Source organism: Ursus maritimus, unplaced genomic scaffold (genome assembly GCF_017311325.1).
Source record: "Ursus maritimus isolate PB19 unplaced genomic scaffold, ASM1731132v1 scaffold_31, whole genome shotgun sequence".
NCBI classification, from domain to species: domain Eukaryota; kingdom Metazoa; phylum Chordata; class Mammalia; order Carnivora; family Ursidae; genus Ursus; species Ursus maritimus.
The window spans coordinates 6,542,173-6,566,922 of record NW_024425675.1 but is presented as its reverse complement, the minus strand read 5'-3'; the positions used below and the strand labels follow the sequence as shown (position 1 = coordinate 6,566,922).

At 41.8% G+C, this 24,750-nt stretch overlaps 1 long non-coding RNA gene across 1 annotated transcript; it reads right to left on the bottom strand.

Moving 5' to 3' along the window:
- Positions 1-1,030: 1,030 nt before the first annotated feature.
- Positions 1,031-24,592, bottom strand: LOC103656500. The gene is made up of 3 exons (XR_005838901.1): positions 23,032-24,592; positions 2,799-2,951; positions 1,031-1,115 (listed from the first exon to the last, which is right to left on the bottom strand). It is a non-coding gene; the product is annotated as an uncharacterized LOC103656500 (long non-coding RNA).
- Positions 24,593-24,750: the final 158 nt, after the last annotated feature.

Genomic DNA, 24,750 nt, shown 5'->3' with positions numbered 1-24,750 from the left:
AGGCCCGTGTCACTTCGGGGTGGAAGCATTTGCGAGGCAGTGCCTGCTTCTCCGCCTCCCCTTTCCTCTGCCGCACCTGGAGCTACCAAGAGATACCTCTGCCCACCGGCAGGGTGTGCTAGATGTGAGGGATGGCAGGGAAATCTCTCTCTGTGTCTCTCTTCCTCTCTCTCCCCCCCAATCTCTTTCAGTCTCTGTCTCCTATGCCACTGAGATACGGAGGATTTTGTTACTGCAGCATTGCATTTCTGATACCTCCTAATACAGAGTGCAAATGGAGTTTTTAAAAAGTCCTTGTGTTTGTTCTGCTTTTTGTCCTATGTATTACTACTAGAATAACATTACTAATTCATGACGGTTTACTCTGATCAGCACTTTGCACACACAGCCCTCTTCCAGTCTTACCACAAGCTATGTGTGAGATTCTATTCTTAGCATCTCATTTCATATTTGGGACACACAGAGGCTCAGAGAGGTTAGGTAGCTTGCCCAAGATCACACAGCTGGTATCAGGCCAAGCTGGGAACAGACCCAGGCAGCTGAATTCAAGAGAACAGCTCTTAACTACTAAGCTATGCTCTCTTTTTACTGTATGAAAATCCCATCTCTTGTGTTTGCAGGAGTTCTGTTCCTGCTCAGATTGGTTGGTTAAATACTGCTTAAAAACAAACTTTGTTTAAGAAAGTAATTCAATGAAAAAGGAATTTTGAGGCTGAGTCTTTCAGGTTTACCATTTAGTGTCCTTGACTCAGGGTACAGATCACTGTTTTCTTCTCTGTAGCATCTGTGACACTTTTTTCCAAGAATAAATACCAAAACTCCTTGCAAATTGCTCTGTTTATTAGAGCAAAACTTGCCTTATGGATCACTTCTAACTAGATAAACAATCGCATTAAAGCATCTGAAAACTTCCCAGAACTTTCTGTTTGAGGTTGAATCCATGGGCAGCTTTCTTCCAATAAAGACTGCTGTGTGTAGGAGGAACTGGCCTTGACTTGACCCCCAAACTGGCAGGATCCTTCTTGCTTTCCATCTTCTTGGAGCTACATCTCCTGGGCGTACTCCGTGTTGGGTGCTTTACTAAGTGATTCACGTGTGTTCATCCTGACAGGCACCTATGAGGTGGGACCTGTTATTACTCCTTATTTCACAGTTGGGGAAACTGAGGTATGGGGTGATTAAGTAACTTTTGCAAGGCCACAGAGCTAATACGTAGCAAGGCCAGAGGTTGACCAGGGAGTCTCACCCCGGAAATAGAACTCTTCACCGTGAGAACTCCCTGCCTCATCCCTCACCTATATTTCCAGGGATCCTCCCCCTAGCCACCTGGAATAAAGCAATGGGTACCACAGCTCCCTTCAGAGCCCCGTCACCAACTTCTTTCTTGGGTCTCTCACTGGGCTTTCTCCCCGAGGTTGAATATGAAATTCCTGTGAGAATTTCCCAGCATGACTATCTCAGAGCAGATGTGGGCAACTAAGACAGTGGTTGATTCACTAGAGGTGCCCATAGATACCCCACAGGGAGGGCCTTCCCTTGCAAAAGCCAGCCCCAGTGGACCCAGTGAACTCCTGTCCTTTCTGATCCTTTCTGGGAGTCCCAAAACATTTCTTTTAGCAGTATGCTTAATTTGGGGTCAGAATTGAAAGGTCCAAAAGGACTGGAATAAAAACAGCTTTCTCTGAATATCATAGTAAGGCAAGTCTTTTCCAAGGGAGCCCAAGGCCTAAGACAATTTGCAGGAAAGTTTTTCTTTTCCTGCCCCTCATACATTGGGATAGTGCTGAACCCTGACTAAACTTAGTATAAAAGACAGTCTTGAAGAAAAAAATAGGATATTAAAGAATAGCTTGAGGTGATAGGTACTGTGATGGGCCTTCTAGGTCCTTCTTCTATGAAGGACCTGTCATCCTGCTGCTGGGAGTGCTGGTAGCTGAGCAGCAGCTGTCAGCCACTTCGGGGATCGCCTCGGCTGCAGAGAGAGTGGCCTCACCCAAAATCACACCCTTTCCAGGGTAGCCCACATCCCGTGGCTGATCCATACAGGAGGTCCACAAGCCTGATCACGTTGGTCCAATTCTAGAGAACCATTGTAGCTCCCTGTGGGTTGGGCCAAAGGTGACAATGGAGCTTCATTGCAGCTTGACTTCTCCTTCTGCCCATATCTGCCCCCTCCCATCCACGGGGGTTGATCTCCCATAAACATTCTACATGCTGGCCTCTGTCTCAGAGTCTGCCACTCCGAAGGCCTGATACACTGGGACAGCCCCAACCTGTGGCAGGTAGGATATGTGAAGCAGGTAGGAGCCAAGGTTGCCCTCACGACAAGGACACTGACCTGAGCCTGGGCCTGGGGGCCACACCTGCCAGAGCAAAGGATGCCATTTGACAATTGCACAGCAGGACCATATGGACCCACATGCTCCTGGTAGTGGCCCCTCTATCGTTGCCTTGGAGAAAGTAGTGAGAGGCTTAAAAAGAGTGAATTTCCCCGATTTCCAGTATGCTTTCTGGTTCCAGCTCCAGCAGCCCACTACTACTATTACAATCTGTTAGTTATTCTGGCTTCAGTGGGTTCCCCAGTCCCCGGTGCAATTGGAGTGACTTGTTCTGCCCCCAAAGTCATGGAATCAAAACAGGATCCTTTGTTTGCAGAACTTACTAATGATGGCCATGAGGCAAGATTCGAGGAAGGCACTATATATGTCAAATAAAGCTTTGCGCTTCCTACATCTTTCTTGGATTTCAGAGTGTGTCCTAACTTTATATATACCTCTGGAGTCATTCTAGGCACCAACCTGGACCCTGGACTGTCAGTTTCAGCCACCATCAATGAGAGTGGAGGAGGAGGAGGTCTGGAGCACAGATCATTGCCACGGCTGGAATCACAAGGTTCTTCGTATAACTACACACGTAGAGCTCTCCTCTGTTTCCATTATTAAGAGGTTCTTCTGTAAGACACAAACCACTGGTCACAGCTAATCAAGAAAAATATGCACGTCCTTTGCCAACAACAGCTGCCCACATAACCATTACTCCTAGTCAAATGCTATTCCCTGATCATCTCTCTGGACAGATCCCAGGAAGCAGTTGGCTGAAGAGAAGCTCTGAGAGTCTGAATCCGGGTTCCAGTCTGTCCAGGTGACGCATCGAAATAGACGCCATCCAATAGACACTTTCCCCTTCCACCCAGGGAAAGTCTCAGCCACTCACTTTGCTCCCCAGTGGCGCCTTTTCCTTCCATCCCTCTCCCTCTCTTTCTCTATTTCTTTTGCCTTCTTTCCCTGTTCTACCAGAGGCAGGGGAGTTGAAGATTTGTTTATTGGCACGCTCACTGCCTTGTTCTAGAAAGGCTTCTTAAAAGAGTGTACAAAACACAACAAAATTGTGTAAGTGTAAAGTGGGTCAACAGGAGAAGGGGAAGTAAGAAGTCTTAACAACATAAGGCTCAAGGAATAAGACACAGAAAGATTGATTCAAGCCAAGCCAAGCTCCTGTGTTTCATGTTTCCATGTTCCGGAAGCATTTGCAGCGGCTTATGCTACCTCCTCTCTCTGACCATGTCATTATCCAACACCTCGGCCATAAATACCATTTACACACTGATCATTCTATAGCAGAGACTCCACCCATTATCTAGAAGCCTAGTGACAGATGTTATTAAGGGAGATGATGCACCTATGAAAAGGTTATGTTTCCCACATTCCCCTGCAGCCATGTAATTAAGTTCTGGATAATAAGATGCAAGGGGGGATGTGAGGAAGTCTCCTCAAAGGGCACCGAGTCAACTGAAGGCGCGGCCTTGTGCCTTCCCCCACTCTCCCTGCTACCTAGAGTGTGGAGTTAATGGGGAGAGGTCCACGGCTCATCCTAGACCATGGATGGCCTTGAGGAGAGCAGCCACATGCTGAGTGTGATGAAGCAGGAAGACAGGTGTCTGGGTCCTTCATGGCACTGTGGGGCCCCATAGCAGCCCTGACATGCCCCCTCCAGATGACAGCTAAGTGGGAGAGAAATAAGCCTTGTCATTGTTTGAGCCACTGATGCTTGGGATGGTTGGTTATACGTAGCCATGCATAATTCTAATCTCTCTTTCTCTCTCTCTCACATCTTGTCTCTAGCTCTAATCTTCTCAGCTGCATATCTGACATTTCTTCTTGAATGTCAAATAGGCATCTTAAACTGAGTAAAACCCAAACGGAACAAACTTTTTCCTCCTTTTCCTTCCCTACACTTGGCCCTTCCTGAGTCTTCCTGGTCTTGAGTAAGTGGTACCTCCATATGCCCAGTTGTCTTCCTTGGTTCCTTTTTACTTCATTCTCCCATATCAGCAAATCCTAATGGCTCTACTCCAAAACCCAATCCATGCCCATCTGCTTCTCACCATCCCAAACCCAGCTCTTGTCATTGTAGCCACTGGAGTCTTTCACCTGGAATATCCCACAGCCTCCCATCGGCTCTGATTCCACTCTTTCCCCAACTGTCCCTCCCCCACAGCCACCAGAGTGACCTTTCAGGAAACATATATCAGATCCTATCAGTGATCTGCTAAGACCCTCTTGCAGCTCCCATTGCGATGAGGAGGAAGTCCTAACTCTGTGCTATGACCCACAAAGCTCCAAGGGAGCTGAGCCCAGCCTACCTGTCACCCTGCTTTCCATGAGCTTGGCTCTTTACCCTATCATCCTTAATCCCACCAACAAACACGCTGGGAGTATTTTTCAGGAATTTCCACCAGCCTACCCCTACCCGAAAGCCAGTGAAGTTATCTCCAAAGCTCAGGGGCATCCACAGAAGTCACAGTGCAAATATAAACTTTCTGGTATTTTATCATAACATTTCAAGCAGATTTTGCATTCAGCTTTAGAATATATTGAACCAGAGAGAAAAATGGATGGCTAGGAAGACGCCATGTTCCCTGTGTGGCTCGGTGCACCTGGAGCATGGCAGCGTGTGTGGTCATGTCACTCATCACCAGGGCAGCCGTTCCTGCTTTTACTCGGACGTCAGGCTGGTTGACCGAGTTCACTACCTTCCCTGCAACGGAAGTGCAACAGGAGTCTCTCTCGGAGTCAGCTCCCTCAGAATCATTGCTTGGCATGGGAAGGTCAAATGCCCCCACCCCTCTGCAGGGAAAAAGTGTTTACCATCGAAAACATGACAGAAGAGCCAAAAGTCAATGAAATTAGCTACGTGAGGCAAACTTTTGCATATTCTGCAGCAGGGTTAAAAACAGTAAACCTTCCCTCAATGTGGAGAGTTGTAATCAAAGAAATGAACTGCTGCCTGTAGATGGGCGAGGTACTCCCCGTGGAGGTGCGTGCCCTCCATGCCACAGCGGTGCAGGGCAGACACCCTACCCTCCAGGCCTCCCGCAGCTGGACCCCTGACGGCACTGCTGCCCCCCTCCTATGGGCCTTCCATCTAAAGACCCTTCTGGGCTTCTAATGACAGGAAGGGATGAAGAGCCAACCAGCCTCTTTTTTAATTGGTTGTTGGTTTTGTTTTGTTTTTTAACAGAAAAAAACCTCGGTAAATATGGTAACAAAAGAATTCAAACAGTTAAGCAAGATATACAATGAAAAATAAATGTTTTAGTTTAAGATTCGGAATACAGACCGCAGGCAAACTGCCTGGGTTCAGACCCAGCGCCTCCACTGCGGCCTGGGTGACTGTAGGCAAATTACTGAAGTTACCCGTACCTCAGTTTCCTTGTCTGAAATACAGAGAGCACAATACCTACCCCGGAGAAGTGCGGTGAGGATTGTAACTGTTAATTCAGGTAAAGGCCATACATTAGCTCTATAGAAAAACAGATGGTATTATTGTCACTATTATTGATTTCCTGCGACTTTGAGGTAACCAGAGGCAGCAGATCTTTATGTATCCTTCTGAAAAGTTTTTATGCACACATAAGCACATGCCCTGTTTTTCACATGACAGGTAACACGTTATGCATTGCATAGCAGCTCACATGAATCTCTATCTCCTTCCCTTCATACAGACCTTCCTTACTTGACCAGTCCCTGCTGATGGACATTCACATCGTTTCCCCGTTTGTAATCACAAATAGTACCGGGATACACGCTTATGCGGGTACTTGGTGTGTATTCGTAAGGATATCTGTAGATTAAATCCTTGGGGTTGAATTGCTGGATCAAGGCTCTACACATTTTAAACTTCGTTACGTGTTATTGAATTGTCCTCTAGTCCGTTTTCCATGGGGATATCTCTGGGACAGCTGAGATGGGTTGTCTAGCGACACAGGAAAGTACTTTCTGTGCAAGAAGTTGTTCGTCTCCATCTGGCCGGTGCCTTCCAGAGGGTCCCCAATACCACACTTCTCACATCTGATATGTGGGCCTTCTCATCTCTGCCTTATCGTACCTGGAACACGTATCTTAACTTTTCTGCCCACTTGCACATTACCCATTTCTAACTCAACCCTTTCATTGTAATGAAATATCTAAACTCACACCGTTCAGGTCTAACATGAGAATTCTTTAGCCACCTTGCATCTATTTCCAAATTTCTCTCATTCCCTTCTGACTTTATGACTAATTTATTTGGTCCCTTTTCTATGAGTTCTAAGACCTGGAGAGTCCATCATGTTTTTTACTGATGGGTTATTTGTCCTTAAGGGGTATCATTTGTGTTAGGATTCCAAAAATCTCCATTAACAGTCTCTCTCTCTCTTTTTTTTTTTTAACCTCAGGTGCTCTCCCATGACTGGCCTCACTGCTGTGCTACTTACTCTCCATTTCCTGCCATTGAACAGCACATGTGCTTGTAAGTAGATTTATTACCTGGCATTTTCTTGAACAGAGAATGCTCCCTGGTGTTGGAATTTTCCTAAACCAACAATCTCCTTCAGAGTCACAGTCAATAGCAGACTTTAGCATACTGTGGGGTTGTGAACAGTTGCACCGGCTACGCATTGGAAACCTGGACTGTGGGCCCCATTCAGCCGGCACCTGGGAGCTCCCCAAGATGCTTAAAAGGCCTCAGTTTCCTCATCTGCAAAAGTAGGGCCAGATCATCAACCCCTGCCAGGACTAAAACTATGTGATTTTCATGCACTTTTCCAGATGGACTCTATCTACCAGTAATGTTCGTGACTATTCCTTCTCTGGAAAAGTCCTTCTTTCCAGAAAGACATACAGAAACAATTAAGAACATGTTTTAAACACACTTTAGATTTGCTCATTTATTCCCCTCAAAGACTGTGTCTTTTGAAGTAAAGAAGAAGGAAATAAGGGGACATAGAGGTAGTTGCTACCTAAAAACAAAGGCAACAACAATCTCCATGCAAATTTTGAGGCCACCTTTGAGGCTGAGGTGTTTTTAGGGAGTGATGAGATTAAGTTGGGGTCTACAATAAAATTTTACCATGGGAAATAAGAATTACTGAAAAGAAATTTAAATCCTTTAAAAAAAAAGATAAAAAGGGAATCTGTCATTGTTTAAACATTTCCTCCGTGGTTTAGCATAACTTTCCAAGATTTATATTATAGATTGTGAAACTCCTTTCTCATGGTCAGAAATCTCATCACCCTGCATTCTGTAGACCCATAAAACTATTTACAAGTAACTGGACAAAGAGAAAATAAAAAAGTAACAAAGAAGATGGGTTTGTCTTTATAGACTGCCAGAAGCATTTTCTTTTTTTGGCATTTAGTGGAAAGATTAGTCAATGGCACTATGCACCAGAGCAGTTTTGGTTTGCTGTAAACAGTGTAACCTTGAGACGAAAATAAAAATTGGAGACAGATTTCTCATTGAACAAGATATCAATTAATGTTGTATTATCAAGTCTCTTCTTAATCTAAAGAACAATGTTCCCTGCTTGACCCTTTTAGTTGCTCTGTTTCTGAAATTATAAGTTCCTCACTGTCCACCATTTTTACCCTCATTGGCTACTTCTGTGGGTAATATCCAGAAAATTGGGTGTTTCTCCTGATAACTGGATCAAGATTTCGCTTTTACTCATTTCACATCAAAGCTTTTCTACAAAGTATCTGTTCATTTATTCAACTGCCTAACAAATACTTACATAACATTAGCAAAACTCCCAGCTCTAGTTCATATACTCCAGGGGGAATCCTATCTGCTTTCCAAGGATTTATGTGCTAAATTTTGCCTTGGGAAGATACACATATCGGAAGTTACCATATGTAATATGATTCAATCCAGCAAATATTTATTGAAAGCCCACCATGTGCTAGGCACTGGGAGCACAAAACTCAATAAGATGCAATGGGTCTCCCAGTTCAGTGGGGAAACAGATGTGGTGTAAGCAGGCAGTTCTGCTACCATGGACTCAGACCCGTGACACAAAAATGTACACGTTTCAAAGAGAAGAGAGAGGAACACAGAAGGGAATGATTCATTCTGCCTGGAAGGGTCATAAATGTCTAACTAGAAGGTGTCACCCTCGTGAGACTTGAGGTCTGATCAGGAATTTGCTAACTGGATATGGCAGTGAGTTGGTTATGAGGCAAAAGAAACAAAGCAGGGAGGAAGCATGGTCCACTCAGAGAAGTCAAGTAACTCCTCACATATGGACTATCGCATGCAGATGGACAGCAGAGCAAGGGGACACCAGGCATGGTGGCCAGGGACAGATCACGTAGGGCTGCTGCTCCTTACCAAGGAGTTCATTTTATTGTAGTGTCAGTGTTGTTCACATTGATGGGTTAAGCAAAAGAGTATTGATAAGACAACAAAAAGAGATGTCACCAAGTTGTGAGAGGTGGGGGTGGGAGCAGTTTGGACAGCAGTTGTCTGTTAGGGTTCAGATCATAGCCCCCAGCTTACCAGCTGCATGACCTAGCACAAGGTGCCCAAGCCTTTTATGCCCTTGTCTCCTCATCTGTGAAACTGAAGATCAAAGTTATAGAGAGGACACATGGGTTAAAAAAGAAAGTGCTTAGTAAGGGTTCANNNNGTGGTACCCATTATTAGAAGCCGCATCTTCTTTGTAGCTTTAATATTTAGGGGACCGCAGAGTTTTGTCTCAAAGCAAGTGGGATTCGAGCTGGAGTTCCCACCCACGAAGACGAGCTTCTGAAGCAACAGTTGAAGCCAGGGTTGGTGTTGAGTCTTGGCCTCTTACAGCATCAGCTGGGTTTTGTGAACCCTGTTTCTCCCCATTTCAGAGCTGTGGGAGGTGGTTCTTGAGCATGGCTCCGCAAGATATGGCATCTTCCTTTTGCTGTGCTGGGTCTTCACAATGACCAGAGTCAGGAAATACGGATCCAAGAAAGACCCTAAACAAGTCAGTCACTTTACAGGTGGGGAAACTGAGTCACAGTCTTCAAAGTCTTCTCTTGTGGTCACGACTTCAGCTAATCTCAAGGGAATCTGGTCAGGGGCCTGCTGCCCGAGTTAGTTTTCTTCACAGCATTCCATGCCGGCTGGACCACGGAGGCTTCTTCACCTCAGTGTTTTATTGCTTTCTTCTGGGACATCTCCCACCTGGCCTAGTGAATAAATGCTCTTTGTATGACTCAGAGTTAGAAAAAGACTTTTTTCCCAAGCCAAAGTCCTCCCAAGACACCTGTCTCTTTTAAGGAAAGGAAAAACAAACTTGTTCTTTGCCCAGAATCTTTGGATCCAAAGAATCTCTCTCAAATCCTTCCAATGACCCCTTCAGAAGACTTTCCCTCCTGCTTTCCCTAGCACGGATTGCTTGGATTTTTATCTTTTCCCATCCCCACCACTTCTTACCTCCACTGCTCCCTGTATCCACCCCTCACCCCCAAGGGTTGCCCTTCGAGAGTGTACCCATCTCCAAAGCAAAGCCCTCCACAAGGACGGGTAGGTATGGGGTGTCTTCTCACACACATGTTCCCCATGTATGGCAGGAGGGAAGGATGCTGGGAGGAGAAGGGACGGATCGGTGGCCTTGAGCAACCCCTAGTTTTCACACACATCAACAATGACACTGACTTTTTCCTTCTCCTCCAGAAAGATTGTTGATGATAACACTTCAATATATTACCGGCAAGCCCAGCCCTGGTTTTATTGTCAAGCTGGATTCTGTTTGTACTGGAGCGCATTCCATTCTCAATTTAGTTTGGGACAAACCAGAAAGGGAATGCACCTCAAACATAATAAAATGTGACTCTCAGGAGAAAAGAGACTTAGTTCTAGGCCTCTGGCCAAATTAAACGCATTCTTTGCTACCACCACCTTTAGATTATGCCTGACTCATTAACTGTTTGTTATATTCAGCTTTAAAACGGTAAAAATGGGCAAAGTTGGAAACCCAGCTGTAATCAGGCAGCGTCTTGGTAACTTGCACATTCCCCTTGTTTGGTTGGGAATGATGCAAGCCAAGATCATTACCAAGAACATAGCCTTTTTTGTAAAATGTAAGAGAAATTATTAAATAATAGATAAGCATCATTATCACTAAACATATAAATAGATGTTTGTCTTGCTGTCTGACATTCCATGCACAGAGAACTTGAATTGCATTATGTGGCTAATTCTGTCTGAGAGTGTGGACAGCCTTATTAGGAAGAGGTAGTGCTTTGTTGCGAAGGGTGAAGTCAAAGGAACACAGTTTCTCTCTCTCTCTCTCTCAACCTCTCTCTCTCTCTCTCTCTCTCCAAACCCTTCAGCAGAGAGAACTATGGTAAAGTGAAGAGGACATTAATTAGTGAGCAGCTCCTAGCAGTCCAGCATGACAGTGGAGACGTCACATATTTTGTGGTTCCTGAACCAGGCTTAGGTTTGAAATAACAAATAAAAGCCATGTGAGGTTATTTATTATTATTATTTTTTTTTTTTTTTAGCCAGGGCCAGTACTTCCCACAGCTGTGAATTCTTTTTCACAGCTGTCTGCTTAATTTCAATGCTGAGCCCATCTTTGAAGACAGTGCTTTAAGCTTAGAGCAGTATTACGTCACCTCTGAAAAAGATATGTTAGCAAAGAAGACCCTTTTCTGGGCCAGTTGGTCCCCCCAAACCCCAAAAAACCAAAAAACAAAAAACCCTACAAACGTTCTTTTCTAGTTCCCTCATATGTAAGACATACTTTTAAAAACAGTTTTTAGATTTTGAAACAATCACAAACTTACAGAAAAGTTGCAAGTACAGTACGAATAACTTCTTCCCCTAGATTGTTTGAGAGTGAGTTCTTAATCTGATGCCCTATCCCCTCTGAAAAAGGACAAGAACATTCTCCTCCATAACCACGATATAACCATTCAAAGCAGGCAATCAAGTGATACATGACTGCCACCTAATCCTCAGACCCCATGAAAATTTCACCAATTTTTCTAATGTTTTTGACAGCAAAGGGAGTGTGTTCAGAAGCACACATTGCTTTTTGTCATCATATCTCCTTAGTCTTCTTTAGTCTGGAACGTTCTTCAGTCTGAAAGTCTTTGACTTTCATGGCCTTGACACCTTTGAAGATGACAGATCAGGTATTTTATAAAAGATTCCTCAGTCTGGGTTTGTCTGATTTCTCTCATAATTAAATTCAGGTTATGTATATTTGGCAAGAATATCACAGAAGCGATACTGTGTTCCCATCACGGCATCCCATCAGTGGTCCACAGTTTCAATTTGTCCCATTACTGGGGATGTGCACTTTCATCACACAAGGAAAGCAATGTCTGCCAGTCTCCATCCTCTTTGTAGTCAGTAAGTATTTTAAGGGGAGTGACTTTAAAATTAAAGACATATTGTTTTTATGTTTAACAAAGAATTGGCATTTTAACTCAGCCAAGACTTTGGAGACATAAGTTTCAGATCTGGTAGAAAAAGAGCCAAAGTAGCTCTCCCAAAAACAGAGTCCCATTGGAAAGGATGTTAGAATAGTTTTACCAAGAAACTCCTAAAAGTGGTGACAGATAAAATCCTTTGAAGTAAATAATGCAGAGATTTTTGTAGGAGATGGAATCACTGGAAACCTTTTCATCACCTTGTCATTTTAGTTTCTGCCTGGACTTGTGGTAGAAGATGAGAGACTCGCTCTGAGAGTGGAGTGCAACTAGTTTAAATGCATCCTGTTCTTACAACAACAGCCTTCCAGGAGTTAGAAACTAGACTTGAAGAATTTCAGGAGTATGTCTGAAATCAGAAGGCCAAGAAATTGGTGAGTTGCCTGGCTAAGAATGCCATAATGAGCTCTATGTGGGATATCGCTCTACTAGGAAGCAACTAGATATTGGATACAGTGGCGTATTCTAGACATGGGAGCCAGTGGTATCGTCTTTAATGTCCTACCCCACAGAGTATCCTAGATAAAGGTGATGCTAATGTTATTTTCATTTCAGAAATAAGGTCCATAGATGTTGAGTGACTAGCCCTTCAGCCCTAGAGCCAAAGCCAGAGGCCAGCTCTTGGGAAAGGTCATGACTGTGGGAGTCAGGGAGCTAGGAGACCCGCACTCATACCACCACCACTTCCTCTTGAGGGAAGATTTCCTTGTTCTCTCTGAACTTGTTCCCATGTCCATACTTGCTATAGTCCCCTGAGAGCATAATTGCCCACCTTGATACCTGGTGTGCCATATATAATGGAGCCAAGACCCAAGCTTAGTCATCTCTGTGAATAAGACTGACCCTCAGAAAAATATACTGCATATGACGGATAAAATTTATTAAATATAAGCCATCTTATTTAATAAAATGCCTTTAAAACCCAGAACCATATTCCCCAGAATTTATCTTCTTTTCTTAGCTATTTTTCCATACAAAGATATTTTGATAGGCCTATAATTTCTAAAATTTTCAGGGGTTTCTTTACCTGCTATCTTATAATAAAAGGTAAAATATTGAAACTTTCCTTGTTTTACCAGCCTCATTGGTCTTTAGGAATACTCAGTATCTAATTTTAGGGGTTTCGACTTGGTTCAGATCATTTCCTAAAGATCTTGAACAAATTGGAATAAATAAATAAATAAATTGGAAGAGCTTTGCATATTTTCTTACTTGAAATTATTTCTTCCATCTCCAGACCACTCTATGAATTCTACTCTATAATGTGTATATATATATATATATATATACATATATACACACACACATGCTGATATGTATATGAATATATATTTATAATATTCTTTTATTTTATTTTATTTATTTATTTGGCAGAGAGAGAGACAGCCAGCGAGAGAGGGAACACAAGCAGGGGGAGTGGGAGAGGAAGAAGCAGGCTTCCAGCAAAGGAGCCTGATGTGGGGCTCGATCCCACAACGCCGGGATCACGCCCTGAGCCAAAGGCAGATGCTTAACGACTGAGCCACCCAGGCGCCCCAATAATATTCTGGGGAATCTAGAAAAGCACCAACAACATTTGCTAGAAGGAGGTATCATCGCCAAACAACCAAAATTGAGGGGGTAAGGGGGCACCAAATTTCAAACATCATGTTCCCTTGTCCAATCAGTTCAAGTTTTCCCCCCAGAAAATGCAATTTTAAGCATAACATCAGAAGGATGAAAAACATATGACACCCCCTTTTTCTTTGGAACTGTAGAGATAATTAGGAAGAGGACTGGAACAAGTAAAGAGCAGTGGGGGTCGGGATGAGTAGTCATGAAGAAAGGAAGACACATGGGCTGACAAGTTGAAACAGATCCGACTAGGGATGGCGAGGAGGAGCGGCTGGGCAGGGAGGCGTCTACAGAAACAGAAGTAGGTGCCAGAAAATCAGAGTTGGCGAAGCTGGAGTTGCAAAGAGAATGAGCAGGGACCTTCTCTGGGCAGAATCTAGCTGGACTCCTGGCTGCTCTTCCTGCTGACTTCTATTTATTCTCCCCTAAATTTTGTCCTCTTACACACACACGCACACACACACACACACACACACACACACACATATTCATCTTAAAGGTTTCCCTTCAAAAATAAAATATTCTGAGCTTAGGGTAAGAAGAGAAATTGACTAAGCAATAAGACCAACTGAACAACAACTTCAAGGGAAACACAAACCAGGAGCCCCTCCAAAGCTGTGCATAATTACCCTGCATAAGTGCCTTCCCTCTGACAGGTACGGAATCTCCAGAGTCACACAACGAAGGCAAGTGGAAGAAACAGGTCATGCTCAACGACTTGCAGCCAAAGGGTGAGCTTGCGTTTTACAAGCTTGGGTGCAGTTATTATTAAAGGTGATCAAGACACTTGAGGAGCTTATAAAATGTTGCTGCTGAGGAAGGAGTTAAATACCCACATGGAAGTAATAAGCAATGATAAACAATAGGGCAGAAGATGGAAAGTTCTACAAATGACCTGATTTCTTCCACAAATGAATGGGAAAAATAATAGGAGGAATTGTTATAAGTTAAAGAGTCCTAAGAGAGCTCTCATCCAAATATAATATGTGAATTTGGTTTGGGTCCTGATTCTAATCAATCACTCAATCCATCCAATTATAGAAAGACAATTTTGAGCCAGTCAGGGACATTTGAACATGAGGTTAGTTATTAGATAATATTAAGAAGGAATTATTGTTAATTTTATTAGGTATGATAACAGAATTACGTGTGTATACACAAACACACACACACGCATACACACAAGCATGGCCCTTACTGTTAGAGATACATACTGAAGAATTAGAGCCAAAATTATGCCTGGAATTTGCTTTAAAATACTCTAACAGCAACCAAAGAAGATGGAGAGGACAATAGGTATAACAGGATTGGGGGAAATATTAATAACTATTGAACCGGAATGATAGGTACAAAAAAGTTCATTATAGTTTCTCTCTACCTCTGTGTGTTTTTGAAATTTGACTTTAAAATTATTTAACAGATACTGATACTGATACTGATCCCAGGCAGACTAAATAAATTAGTACTCTGGTTGAGGAAGGAAGAGAAAGCCCTTGGAGTCAGTATTTTTTACCCACCATCCCCACCCCAAGTGATTCTAATATTGCAGCCAAGATTGAAAACCACTTGATTATTAGGCATTGTTTTTAATTCTACCAGAATGTTTAATCAATGACACATATGGTGTCCATACATCTTATTTTGGGCTTTTAAAAAAACTGCTTGAATAAAGCAGCCCATAGAATTTTCCCCCTCCTTCATCATATATATTTTTTTAATTAAACTTGTTATTTTGAGATAATTTTAGAGTCACACACAATTGTAAGAAATAATAGAGACATCCCCTATACTTTTTACCAGTTTCCTCCAATGATAACATCTTGCAAAACTATGGTACAATATCATAATGGGGATATTGACATTGATACAATCAAGATACAAAACATTTCCATCACTACATGAAAACTTCATGCCATTCCTCTTATAGCCACACCCACTGCTCTCACATTCCCACCCCTTCATTAACCTCAAGCAACCACTAATCTGTTCTTCATCTGTACAATTTGCTCATTTCAGGAATGCTACGTACATGGAATCATAAAGCATGTAGCCCCCCCCCCCTTTTTTTAGAGAGAGCATGCATGCACAAGTGGTGGTGGGGGGAGGGGCAGAGGAAGACAGAGAGGGAAAATCCTAAGCAGGCTCCACGCCCAGAGCGGACCGAGACTCCGGGGCTCAATCTCACAACCCCGAGATCATGACCAGAGCCCAAATCAAGAGCCGGATGCTCAACTGACTGAGCCACCCAGGCGCCCCAAGCACGTAACCCATTCTGATCGGCTTTTTTCCCCACACAATGTAATTCTCTGGAAATTCATCGAGGTTAGGGCATGTATCACCAATTTTTAGTGCTGAATAGTATTCCACAGTGTGGCTGTACCAGTTTGTTTAACCTTCATCTGTTGAAGGACTGCTGGACAGTTTCTGGGTTTTGGCTATTAGAAGTAAAGCTGCGATAACCATCTGTGTACAGGTTTTTGTGCGTAGACTTGTTTGATTTCTCCAGAATAAACGTCCAGGAGTATAACAGCTAGATAAATGGTACTTACATGTTTAGTTTAAAACAAAAACAAAAACTGAAACTGTTTTCCAGAGTAGCTATACCATTTTACATTCCCATCAGGAATATATTTGTGATCCACTTTTTCACATCCTCACCAGCATTTGGTGGTGTCACTATTTTTTTATTTTTATCATTTTGGTAGATGTGTAGTGAGATCTCACTGCAGTCTCATCGCATTTCTCTGATGGCTAATGCTGTGGAACATCTTTTTTTGTGCTGATTTGCCATCTGTATTTACACTCCAGTGAAACGTCTTTTCATATATTTTGCTTATTTTCTAGATGGATTGTTTGTTTTATGCTGTTCATTTTACTAGACCTTTGTTGGATATTTGGTTTGCAAATATTTTCTCTAAGTCCGTAGCTTGTATTTTCATCCTCATGACAGGCTGTCTCAAAGAGCAGAAGGTTTTAATTTTGAGGAAGGCCAATATATCAATTTTTCCTTCTGCGGATCAAGCTTTGGGTTGTTAAGTCTACGAAAACTTTGCCTAGCCCTAAGTCCCAAAGATTTCTCCCATGTTTTGAAAAAGGTTTAGGAACTTATTTTAAATTCCCATGGTTTGGAAAAATTATAGTTATATGTTTTACACTTAAGTCCATTATTCTTTTGGAGTTGACTTTTGTGTAAGACGTAATTAGGCGGACGTTCAGCCTTTTGTTTTTGGATACCCAACTACTCAGCGCCATTCGTTGAGAAGGCCAGTTTTCCCCCACTGAACTGCTTTTGCACCTTTGTAAAAAAAATTATATTTGTATGAGCCTATTTCTGGGTACTCTAACATTGATCCATGTGTTTTTCTCTCCGCCAATATCACACAGTCTTCATCTTTCTGTTTCTACATGGTAAGTCTTGAAACCAAGTAGATTGATTCCTTCTGCTGTATTCTTTTTTTTTCAAAATTATTTTAGTTCATCTGTTTTCTTCGCCTTTCCATATAAATTTTAGAATATAGCTACAAAAAAAATCATGTTAGAAAACTAACAGAATTAACATTTTTACTGTGTTGAGTCGCCAAACTCAATATAGGATGTATCTCCATTTAATTAGATCTGTGATTTACTTTATCAGCAAGTTATAGTTTTCAGCATGCATAGCCCATATGTATTTTAAATGTACTTTAAATATATACCTAAGTATTTTGCTTTTTTGAGCAATTGTAAATGATATTGTGTTTTTAATATCAGTGTTTATGAATCCATTGCTAGTATATTGAAACATAATTTTTTTAATGTTTTTCTTGTATCCTTCGGTCTTGCTGAACTCATTTATTAGTTCTAGGCATCTTCGTGTAGATTTTTGGTCTTTTCTGCGTAGACAATCATGTCATCTGGAATAGAGGCAGGGTTTTGTCTTTGCTTTGTTTTTCAACTATGTAACTTATGCTTTCTTTTCTTGTTTTATTGCACTGACTAGAATGTCCAGCAATATACTGAATAAAAGTGGTAAGAGTGGACATCCTTGCCTGGTTCTCAAACTTAGAGGGAAAACATTCAGTCTTTCCTCATTAATATAATGGCATCTGTAGGTTTTTTACAGATGTTCTATCAAGTTTAGGAAGTTATTTATATTTTTCTGAGCATTTTATCATGAATGGGTGTTGAATTTTGCCAAATATGTTTCCTGTATCAATTAATATAATCATGTGATTTTTATTCTTCACGCTGTTAATATGGTACATTACATTGATTGACTTTTTTTTAAAGATTTTATTTATTTGACACAGAGAGACACAGCGAGAGAGGGAACACAAGCAGGGGGGAGTGGGAGAGGGAGAAGCAGCCTTCCCGCTGAGCAGGGAGCCCGATGCGGGGCTCGATCCCAGGCCCCTGGGATCATGACCTGAGCCGAAGGCGGATGCTTAACGACTGTGCCACCCAGGCGTCCCTCACTGCTTGATTTTTGAATATTGAACCAGCTTTACATCACTGGAATAAACCCCACCTGGTCATGTTGAATAATTCTTTGTATATATTGCGGAATTCTATTTGCTAATATGTGTTAAGGTTTTTTGCATTTATATTCATGAGGAATATTTGTCTGTGGATTTCTTGTAATGTCTTTTGTTTTGTATCAGGATAATATTAGCTTCATAAAATGCATTAGGAATGTTATTTTCTATTTTCTGAAAGCGATTTCATAGAATTGTTGTTAATTCTTCTTTAAACATTTGGTCTAATTCTTAAGGGAAATTATCAAAGCCTGGAGGTATTTTTTTAAGAAGTTTTTATTTAAAATTCAATTTCCTTAATAGTATAGGGCTTTTCAAATCATCTATTTTATATTGGGTAAATTGTGATAGCTTGTGTTTTTCAGGAAATTGACCCATTTAATCTAAGTCGTTAATTTTATGTACATAGACTTGTTCATAGTTTTCTCTTATTTTTATTGTTTTGATTTCTGAGGGGTCTGGAGTGATAACCTCTGTTTTAGTCCTGGTATTATTAATTTGTGTCTTCTCTCCTCTTTTTTTCAAGGTTCTTAACATTGAAGCTTAGATTATGATTTGAGATATTTCCTATTTTTAAGGTAAACATTTGGTGCACTGTTTTAACCGTATACATATTTTGATATATTTTATTTTCATCTCTATTCAGTTTGATGTATTTTTTTTTTATTTCCCTCGAGACTCTCTCTTTAACCCATGCAATATTTTAAAATGTATTGTTTAGATCCTAAGTGTTTGGAGATTTTTCTGTTATCTTTCTGTTATTGCTTTCTTGCTCAGTTCCATTGTGTTTGGAAGACATTCCACATGACTTCAAATCTCTTAAATTTGTTTTGTGACCCAGGATATAGTCTATCCTTGTATATGTTCCTTGGGCACTTGAGAGAATGTGTATTATACTGTTGCCGAGTGGAATACTCTATAATTGTTGATTAGACCCTGGCAGTTGACCCTGCTGAGTTCTCTACTCTTGCTGATTTTTCTGTCTGGTTGGTCAATCCATTGTTGACAGAGGGGTGTTGAAGATTCCAACTATAATTGTAAATTTGTCTATTCTTATTTCAGTTCCATCAGTTTTGCTCACGTATTTTGTAGCTCTGTTTCTTTTAGCATACACATTTAGGATTGCTGGGTCTTCCTTGTTCATTGATCCTTTTATCATTATATAATTTTCTTTGTTCTGAAGTCTGCTTTATCTAATATTAATATAGTCACTCCTACCTTCTCTTTATCAATGTTTACATGATATATCTTTTTTTATCCTTTTACTTTAAACTTGCCTATATCACCATATTTCTATTATACTATATATTATTAAGTGAGCTTCGTATAGATAAAATATAGTTGGATAATTTTTTAAATGTACTTTTAATTGTTATATTCAGTCCATTGATATTTAATGTAATTATTGATACATAAAAAGTAAATCTGCCATTTAAGTTTTTGTTTTTTTGTTTGTTTCCTCTGTTTTTCTTTTATTTTCTTTTTCCTTTCTTCCTACTGGTTACTTGGATGTTTTTTAGAATTCCATATTGGTTTTGATATATGTATAACATGATAGAATCATATTTATTATTCATATATATGATATATAAATATATATGAAATATTAAAATACTAAATTTATATGAAATATATATGATATAAATTATTACAGTCTACTGATGTCATCATTTTCCCAGTTTTAGTGAAATGTAAAAACCCTTTTTCCCTTTAGGCCTATTATCCTCTCTGTTTATAATTATTTTAAATATTCACTGTATGTCCATTCAGAATCACATCAGCCAATGTTATAATTTTTGCTTCAGCCATAACGCAGAATTTAGAAAACTCAAGAGGAGAAGTCAATTGTATTTACCCATATTTTTGCTTACCATGTTCTTTGTTCTTTCCTCATGTACCAAGAGTCTTGCTTTTATCATTTCCTTTCTGTTAGGCGACTTCCTGCGGCTGTTCTTTTAGGAATAGTTCTACTGATGATGAATTAATTCTCTTAATTTTCCTTTGTCTGAAAATATATTGATTTCTCCTTGATTCTTGAAGGATACTTCTGCTAGATTTGGGATTCTAGGTTGACAATTTTTTTCTTTCAGCATTTGAAAAATGGGCCATTTACTTCTGGCCTCAATGGTTTCTTGTAAGAAATCCACAGTCATTAAAATAGTTTTCCCCTGCAGGTAAGATGTTGTTTCTTTCTCACAGTTTTCAAGAGTTTCTCATTGTCCTTAGTTTTCATAAGTTTAAATATGATGTGTCTTGTAGATTTCCTCGGGTTTCTCCTGTTTGGATTTGCTCATCTTAAATTGTTAAGTCTGTATCCCATGCCAGATTCAGGACACTTCAGTCGCTAGTTCTTCATTTTTTTCTTGTTTTCTCTCTGTTGTTCAGATTGCATAGTTTCTTTTCTTTCTTTTTTTTAAGATTTGTTTATTTTAGAGAGAGAGAGAGAGAACAAGCAGGAAGGGCAGTGAGAGAAGGAGAAAATCTCAAGCAGACTCCATGATGAGCACGGAGCCTGATGCAGGGCTCCATCTCATCACCCAGAGATCATGACCTGAGCTGAAACCAAGAATCAAATGCTTACCCGACTGTGCCACCCAAGCGCCCCAGATTGCATAGTTTCTAATCTCTCTCTTCACTGAAACTCTTCTCTTTCCCTTCCATTCTGCTCTTAAGACCATCCATTGACTTTTAAAATTTTGCTTCTCGTATTTTCTACAAAATTTTCCATTTGGTTTTTCTTTCTTTCTTTCTTTCTTTTTTTAAAAAAGATTTTATTTATCCATTTGACAGAGAGAGAGGCAGCCTTTGAGAGAGGGAACACAAGCAGGGGGTGTGGGAGAGGAAGAAGCAGGCTCCCAGCAGAGCAGGGAGCCCGATGCGGGGCTCGATCCCAGGACTCTGGGATCATGCCCTGAGCTGAAGGCAGACGCTTAACGACTGAACAACCCAGGCACCCCTTGGTTTTTCTTTCTATCTTCGATTTCTTTGCTGAGATGTTCTATTTCTTTGCTAGACTTTCTATTTTTTTTTTCATTTGCTTCAAGTGTGTTTGCAATTACTTACCGAAACACTTTTATGATGACTTCTTTAAAAATCTTTGTTAGATAATTTGAACATCTCTTGTTTATCTTGGTGCTGATATCTGTTGATTGTCTTTTCTCATTCAGTTTGCAATCTTCCTAGTTCTTGATATGAGAAGTAATGTTCTATTGAAACCTGGATTTGGGGCCTATTTTGTTATGAACCTTATTTAACCCTTCTGTGTTTGCTGACTTTTTCTGACATGCCCCTGGCAAGAGAAGGGGTGAATGCTGCCTTGTTATGGCCAGTTGGGAGCCAAGGTCCAGGTTCCCCACTTGGTCTCTGTTGACAGTGGACGGCAGGTACTTCTCACTACTACTGGGTGCGTGTAGGGGTTCTGCTTCCCCCCCAGGCCTCCACTGATACCTCCCTGACTGGGAGGTGTAGGAATCTTTCATTTCTTCTCCCCATGTGGCCTCCACTGATGCCATGGCTTCGTTACCCCTGAGCAGTAGTAGCAGGGCTAACACTCCGTTAAGTCTCCTCTGACATCTCCTCAGTGCGGGGGTGGGGTTTGGGCATGGCACCACATTATTATTGGGTAGGGGGTGAGGAGGAAAAATCCAGGCTCCTCAGTCAGACTTTGCTGGCATAGGTATAAGTGGGGTCACAGTCTTTTCTGTGGGTTTGGCTCTATTTGAGTGATTATTGTCTTAAAGTTTCCTGTCTTCCGAGGTTGCCCATTTCTCGGTCCTTTGGCTGGAGAGAGCAGGCTCTGTTGTGGCTTACTTTTGTTTGTGCCTGTTGTCATTTTCAGATTGCCAGATTCTTCAGCTCCAAGTCTTGGAAATATGCAACAGCAGACAACCTACAAACTTACTGCTGTACTATTCTTTGGGTCTCAAGGTCTCCAGCCTGTCTGCCTTCTTTCCACCTTTCAGGTTCTTCTTTTATATGTTTTATATGTTACGTCCAGACTTTTTAGTTGTACTTAATGGGAGGAATAGGAAACATATGGCTTCTCTAACTTCCCAGCAGCTTATAATATTTTAATACCATATATGATACTTAGAAAAGATGTGTGTAAGGATGCGTGTGTATTACAAAGCATAATAGCATGAACACTAAATCTTTTAAATGTTAAATATATAATAGCGAATTGGACTTTTTCCTAGCGAAAAATGAAAACCACACTACTCATTCCCAAACTAGCTCCCTTTGGCTGACAATCTGTTAGGCATTTTTGTGCTCTGAAATGTCCTTTGATTCTCAGAACCTGCTGAGGATAGACTCTTGGCCTCATGACCTAGTTAGCATAGCTCTGTTGTTGCTGTTGTTGTTGTTATTTAAAAACCACCTTTCCTCTGTTCTGAAGTTTCCTGCCTCCCAGCCCCATGTCAACATGGAGAGTGACACAGCCTTGCAGCTGGGAAGCCTGTGAAGCTGATGACTCAGGGTGACTAAAATAAACACACTTCGTAGCTGAGGACTCTCCAGTCCCAGGCTACTCTGACCCACTCTCCACTCCGTCCTGTGCCTTCTTCGTGTTTGTCCTTCTCCTGGATCCTTTCTTATTCCCCAGTGTAGCATGGTGTAGCTATCAGTCCATTTGCGTCCTGTATAAATGAAAGTCAGTTATGGAGGAGAAGCGTGCCAACAGCTGTTCGTTCAGAAAGAACCAGAGCAGGCACACAAGGAAGGAATTATACAAAACAGGGGGACCCTGACCGGGAGACAGGATCTCATAATTAATTGAAGATTACTTGGGAGGGCTCCAGGTTGGCCACCACACGCTCTCTCTTCTCCAGGGAGAGGTTTGATAGCACATGGATTTTCCCTTCGCTTCTCTTCTAGAGTCTTTTCCTTTCTCCTGGCAGTGCTCACCAAGCTTCAGGAAGTGATGGGGTACAGGAAGTGGACCTCATGCTATTATTGAACAGATGAGAGTCCCTGAGATCCCGAGAGCACCACATGGAGCCCCTCCCTCCCTGACAAGCCGTGTGCACCTCCAAGCACCCCAGCATACCGGAAGGCTAAGCAGCAGGGGCTGTGTGTTCTGTCTACAATACACTGTTTGGGTTGATTCTGGGAAAAGATCTAACCAGTCTCACCAAGAACAAAGGGTTGCAGCTGTAATATTTTACCTTCCGAGAAACACAGCAGCTGGATCTTGCCTGTGAGGCTCTGTTTCTGCTCCCCGCTTCTGTTTCTCTGGCATGGGAGCTGGGATTGTGGTCAGAGGAACCCAGTGTTGGTGCAGTGCCCTTCTGTAGAGCCATGTGATCTTGGACTAATCGCTTTTGGCTTTAAGCCTCAGTTTTCTTGTGGCTAAAAAAAGGACAATGGGTAAGGAGACTTATTCTACAATCGACTATTTCTTACTTGATATAAAGGCATCATCTATAATTTTGTTGGGTGTGATCATGGCAACATGAAAATAATATCATTAGCTTGGATTTGCTCTAGAATACTCCTGTGAAAAAGAGAAGGAAGGGAGGTAGAGGACAAATGCCACAGGACTGGCAGAATGTGGATAATTGTTGAAGGAGAGTGTGGGGCTTGGGACGGTTACAGTCGGCTGTCTACTTTTGTGCTTGAAATTGTCCATAAGGAAAAATTTAAAGAGTAATACCCAGCTTACATTCCAATAAGATCAACAAGGTAATGGATAGAAGCATCCTTTGGAAACAGTGTCTTACAGTAGAAGAAGTGGTCTCTACCTGGTGCTCTCACGGTGGGAATAACTGTGTGAGGGTGCACCTCTCTCACCGACGGAGTCTGGCTGTAAGAGCTGTAACATGGCAGGACAGCAAACCCATGGAGGATTCGTCCTCACCGCCCCTGTCACCTGCTGTCCACGTAAAGGAAGATCAAGAGCATCCTGTGGGCCGGAAGGTGGAGGGGTGTGTCTGCTGCAACTTGGTGTTCACTGCCTCTCACTCTTTTCCCTCTTTCGTGTGTTTCCTGCTACAAGTTCATTGCTGCCCGTCATTTCCTCTTAGATCTTTGCCTCCTCTGCTCGGGGGAGGTTTTTCCCATTTCCTCTTCTTCTGGATTCTCCTTGCTTTTGTCTTCAGATCCAAGAAGAGGCCATGCAGGTGGACAAGGAAGAGACTCAGATATGGAGAACTGAGTCAGCCCGAGGGCGGGGGTCAAGGCCGGATAGCCCGTATGGGGCGGACACCCCTGGGCTGCCGTCAGGAGCGGGTAGGTTGGTTGGCATCCCTGTTTCTGAGCTCTGGGATGGCATCGTGTTGGGTGCACAGCTGACAAATTCTGATTCATGTCCCAGGGACCCACGTCTAGTGGCGGAATAAAGCAGATAAGCACAGGGTTATGAAATGAATTCAATTTCAGACATACGTATGGAGGATTGATAGGGTCTCAGAGAAGATGTGCTAACCTTACGTCTGGGCATTTCGATGGTGGGCGGGGTGGGGAGTTGTGTTCTCAGGAAGGATGAGTCCTGAGCTCAGTGTTGAAGGCTGAGGAGGGGCAGCAAGAAGGAATCACAACAAACCTATGGACAGAGGCTCTTCTCCTCCTCCCGTTCTACAGCCCTCCTCTCGGGAGAATTCTAAATCAAATCACAAACCCGTGTCAGCTGCAAAATGACTAACCCACTGGCTCCATGTAGATAATACTTTTATTTATTTGATGTTTTAATTTTTAAAATTCTTTTTTTATTTTTATTTTTTCATACGCTATTCCTTCTGTTCTTTTTTTTTATAATAATATTTTTTTATTATATTATGTTAGTCACCATACAGTACATCCCTGGTTTTTGATGTAAAGTTCGATGATTCATTAGTTACGTATAACACCCAGTGCACCATGCAATACGTGCCCTCCTTACTACCCAT